Genomic DNA, 5,994 nt, shown 5'->3' on the forward strand with positions numbered 1-5,994 from the left:
TTTAAGACTTCCGTTTTTTCTCCTATGCTCTCTATCCCGAACCATCTTTTCTTTTCTTCTTCTCTCACCCCTTCTGCCTTCTGTCCTCTTCTTTCTTGCTATTCTTCTTCAACCTATCCTCACTATATCCATTCTGCATTAATAAACTGTGAAATTGCTCTATGTCTTCTTTTCTCATCTCGTCATCACTGTCTATCATTTTCATCCTTCTCTCCATGTTTCTAATAAAGTTCTTTTTAGTTCCTTCATCTACATTACTTCTTCTATGGCAGTAAACTCCTGCTGAACATTGTTTCCTATACCATGTTGTTTCGAATCTCCCTCCTACTTTGCTTATTGTCATATCTAAAAAGTTTATTTTCCCCTCTTCCTCTAATTCTACCTCCAGGCTTATTCTTTTTTCTTTATCTTCTATCCTTCCCACAAATTGCTCGAACTGTCTATTCGTTCCTTTCCAAATACCTAAGCAATCATCCACATACCTGCAAAACATAATCAGTCTTTCGCCTCCTTCCTCTTTAATTTTCTGTTCCCATTTATTCATCACAATATCTGATAACACTGGGTTTAGTTTCGATCCTATACTTAGTCCTTCCTTTATTTTCACTAATTATTCTCCTATTGTATACACACTGTTCTCCCATATCAGTTTTAATGCTTTTATCACTTTCTCTTTCTTCAATTTCCTTATTGTTCTATTCTCCACTTCTTCTTCCAATACCTTCAAAACGGTTCAATATCTAGCGAAATATACAGATGAGCAAAACAAAAATAACACGTGTTAAATAGTTATGAAAAAGCTATCCAATGATAACAAACGCAACTTCCTATCCCCAGCCTCTTCGGGAGTACGGGGTTAACTTTAAAATTTTAAATGGAACCCCCATTTTTTATTGCACATTTGGATTCTCCAGAGAAAGTGACAATGATTTGACCTAAAATTGAAAACAATGCCTTCACGAATGGCACTTGAATCAACCCACACACACAAAAAAAAAGGGGGCGGCAAAACATTATGAAAATGTGGCCTCTCAGTATCGTACTCTCTTCCCATACGGTTAGCGTACTGAACTGCGGAATCAGAGGTCGTGAATTCGACTTCCGTGTGGAATAACGTTTTTATGTGACTTTCAATACTCAAATAATGAATTCATACATGTTAACTTCGATAAAAATAATGTATTTGTTCATATTTATTAATTTGCAAGAAAATGCAAATGGCGACAAAAATGGTTTATTTTTGTTGTAAAAAATAATGAACTCTATAACCCTAATAACGCTATTACTAAGAACTACTTCATAAAGCTAGTTTGCAAAACAATTATCAAAATTTGTATTCTATGTAACTTCAAAGAAGTACTAATTGAAGTTAAAACGTGTGGAATTTATTTTGGGGAAATAAAGGAAAAAATTGCCTTGAATGTGGACCGAACTCAGTACCTCTGACTCCGCAATTCAATACGCTAACCATACGGTCACAGAACACGGAGCAAAAGAATGGGATTTCCGTAACGTTTTCGTGCACAGCTTTTTTTTTTTTTTTTTTTTTGGTCGATTCAAGCGCCATCTGCGAACACATTGTTTTCAATTTTAGGTCAAATCACTGTCACTTTTTCTGGAGAATTCAAATAGTAATAAGAAATAGGGATTCCCATTTTAAAATTTTAAAGTTACTCCCGAAGGGGGTGGTGATAAAGAGTTTCGTTTGGTATCATTGGATAGCTTTTTCAAAACTACTTAACACCTGTTATTTTTGTTTTACTGATCTTTATACTTCGCGAGATATTGGACCGTTCCAGGACTTTTTCCGCACCCTGTATCTAAAGCATAACTCTTCCTCATACTACTGATAGTACCATGACATTTCCTTCAATATGAGTTTATTAAAGATATAGTTTATATGCAGAAAACATTTAGGATTTTCTGCAGCAGAATAAAACTTATTTCTCTGGAAATAGTAGTTTGTGTAGCATGTAGGTTAGTGTTAAAGTATCCTGCAAGACAGTAAATTAATTTGGGTTGTCTAATTTGAAGGCTTCTCAGATACTCTGTATTTCTTGAATCTTCAAAACGTGTGTTCCTCCTAATAATTCATTGAGTCGAAAATTTAGAAAAAGACGGCTTTATACGTCATTGACTCTGGTGAAGTTCTATTTGTGTACAGAATTTGGTAGATAAAATCAAATATTTCAACTTAACATCCTAGAATTAGACCTTTTAGGCTAAAGGAGACACTGATAGAGGCAAGTAAATGACGATGGAAGAATTGATGGAATGAGAAAGTAGGAGTACCCCGTGAAAACCCACGGACACGATGTTGTCCACCACAAACTTACTTGGCTCGGGATCGAATCAGGGACCCCATGTACTAGAGGTACGCACTCATCCCTGAGCCACCGTGCCCTCTAAAATTTGGTAGGTCTAGCTGACTTCTTTCTTTCTATGCGAAATTCTGATGAGAAACGATGTAGACAGTGGCATGTTCATCCATCGTCGTGAAGATAATGGGGAAGCTACTTGAGTATGGAGTAACACAAAGACAGCATTAACGGCAATAGGATACAATGTGCTAACCACATATCTCTACAAGTCGGCTGGTAGACCTAGATCCTTATACACTACGAGTTTACTTCAATACTTTAAAAATTAAAGTATACTTTAACTGCTTTTACATATAACTTTAAATTGTCTTACTCGTTACTATTTCAAGTTAAGGATATAAATAATAATGAATTCAACACATTGTACATTGAATTTTCCTTTGGGGAAACAAAATGCTGAAAACTGTTGGAAGCTGCGGAAGATCGTATCTTCAAAGAGGGATTTTCTAGGATTCTTTTCCAACGCAGCAAATCCTCGAGAAATCAGCTTTCACCGCTTTGACGGGTGAAAAAGAAGGGTCGCCTACACTGTTATATATCACATCAATGCGAATGGCCTACGCGCATAAACTATCCCTTTTCGTGGTACTTCTATAGACATCGTTATTGATTTTCAACATCTCCATTTCACGCTTTCGTATATGTATAAATGGTCACCCATTTCAACATTCCAGTTGTAAAATGTAGCGCTCTTATATCATTCTCCAAGAATATTATTTGATCAGGTTACTTTTGACACATACAAATAGTTATCCACATATCATTTATTTTTTTCCAACTGAAAAGAAAGTGTGGTAAACATTTCTTTTCGTTTCTTCATTTTCTTGTTTTTATTTTACTTTTACAGGGATGAGTCATAAATTCTGCAATATTTCCATGATGCATACAGCAGACGTTTGTATACGCCGTGATCACCAGTAAGTAGAAGGTCAAACTAGCCCAAGAGGTAGTGTCGCAACTAGACTATTTAACATGGAGGCCGCCACTCCGTATAAGTATCTTCAGTCAGTTTTTAGTGGCAGTAACAAAGAGTGCTCAACAACGTCTGATACGTGAACTGTTACTGCATGACTTCGAACTTAGGCATAACGCAGCGAAGCAACCCAAAATATTTCTCGTTTGAAAGGACACTTAACTGTGAATTACAGCAGAACAGTTCATAAGTTCCAGAAATTTTTCAGATTGCAGAAATGATAAAGATTAGCCAAGGTCTGGCCTCCGTTGGGTAACAGATTCTGAGGATATACTCCTCGCCGCCAGCACACTGCCATTTTCAAAACACCTCGGTATGTGTCAGTTTGCTGTAATGCCCCATCTTTACGAACTCGGGTACATCATCAAAAGCTGCCGCATTGTGCATTGACTTGAGCTCAGGTCCAGAAGAAACTGTATGTGTGTCGACAACTGCTACAAAATCCGCGTGATGTGCATTTCCTGAAACACTGTCAAAGGCGACGAAAAATGGGAATTTTTTTCCGAAGTTCAAATTTGCAAGAATAGTAGTTGAGCAAGAACCAATTTCAATTACTGATCACCAAGCAGGGCCGTTTTGACCTCAAAATCGTGGTCTGTGTGTAGTGAAGCTACTAGGCGATGAGAGAATTCACTACGAGTTTGTTACTAACAGTTGTACCCTCAAAGACGACCATTAGTTCGAACAGTTGGACCGGAGGTACCTTGCACTATGCCCAAATACAGCATAGTTGACCCGAAAGGGTGCTCTGCTACAACAGAATAACTACAATTCACACTCGGCTCGAAAAATCCAACAGAAATGCAAGAACTTGATGCTACCTACACCTGGCATATAGTCTTGGCGTTGCTCCTTAGGTTTAGACCTACTACTTGTTTGGGTCTATGGAGTACTTCCTAAAATCGCGATGCATCACCAACCACCAGGAAGTGGAAGTAGCCGTGACTCATCTCTTTGCCTCTAAGTGCAAGTCGTGGTATCGATATGGTTTCAAGGAACTGACAGGTAGATGACTACAGACAATATATCACGATGGGCTATACACTAGTGTAACTTTTTTTCATTGTAATATAATTTATACAGATAGGCCTATGTTGTGTATCAGAATGTTGCAAGACTTGTGGTTCATTTTTGTACATCAAGTACGATTACACGGATAGATCCTTCAAGATCATTACCATGCATTTGTTTATGAACTATAATCAATGTATAAAATTAATATTAATTATTACAGTGGTATGTGGGTCAGCGTTAAGAGATTATAGGTCAATATTTAAACGATGTGTATCACTGAAGTAAATGTGATATTAGTAAGAAAATTCAAAGAACAATAGATAAATCTGCAATTAAACAGTGTAGCTCTGTTTCACATGAAAATCATAAATAAATCTACGTTAGATCAGAATATAAGCTATGAACTAAAACTGATTTATGACGAATGACACATTTTTTAGCACCATAAAAATTAATTACCACTTTTTTTTTATCGAAAACTACACTTGAAAATTTCCCCTCTATCAAAAAATTTAATCAAAATCGATCTATCGATTGATAGAGTTGAACACCAAAATTGTGTGCTTTTTTTAAATACAAATTTAGGAAAGCAACTGTAGCGTTCGAGACATCCATCCTTCGTGTCTAAGCAGCGCAGGTTTTGTTTACTATGAGGTACCAGTTGAGTCACAATGCCTGAACAAGTAAGATGTGTTTCTGATACCGCCTGGAGACATGGAATTATCGGTTGAAGTGCAACAGGTAATTGTGAAATTCCTTGCCGCAGCTGGACCTTTGCAGCCAACTTTCATCCCCAATTGAAGGGTGTGTGTGGTGATAGTGCTCTTGCAGAAAACACAGTTAGGACTTGGTGCGTGAAGTCAAAGTAGTGTAAATGAGTGTGCAAAGTGAGTAGAGATCCAAAAACAGCATCAATTGAAGTTAACATTGCCCGTGTTGAAACTTTCGTCATGGAAGATATACATGCCACCATGCAGGAGATTTTTGATACATTGGTGCTAACATTGGAAACAGTAGAACGTATAATCACAAAGTACAGCTCAGAGATGACGAGAAGAACCCTAGCAGAAGTAGTGAGACGTAGGTATGGGCTCGCCCACTTTTCGCACGGGGGTTTCAAATGACACCACAGAATAGCACACATATAACTTTACTCGGGGTGGCAGACGATATCTAAGTATAGACCACACCTCAAAAACCGAAAATGGACTTGACCGTGTCGTTGACCTTTCCCCGCTAACGCAGTTTTAGAGTTCTTCTCGTCATCTGTGAGCTGTAACTGGGCCTAAGGAAAGTTTCTTTTCACTGAATGCTTTATGACGATCAAAAAAGGCAAGGATTTGATCAGGTGTTGCAAATTTGGCAGAAGAGAGGAGCGTAATTTCTTGGAAAATGTTGTGATAATGGATGAAACACAAATTCCATTATTCAACCCAGGACCAAAAAGCAGTCGATGCAATGGAAACATACATATTTACTCCCCCTCCCCCTGAAAAATCGTCAGGTATTGCTATCTTCCGGGATTCCTAGTGAGTGATATGTCCCACCCTGTTCCGAAAGGTCATACAATTACAGACGAGTATTTTCGTACACTTTTCGATACAGACTTTTTGCCAAAAATGACTG

This window comes from Thermobia domestica, chromosome 18 (genome assembly GCF_964235325.1).
Source record: "Thermobia domestica chromosome 18, izTheDome1.hap1.1, whole genome shotgun sequence".
Lineage (NCBI taxonomy): Eukaryota > Metazoa > Arthropoda > Insecta > Zygentoma > Lepismatidae > Thermobia > Thermobia domestica.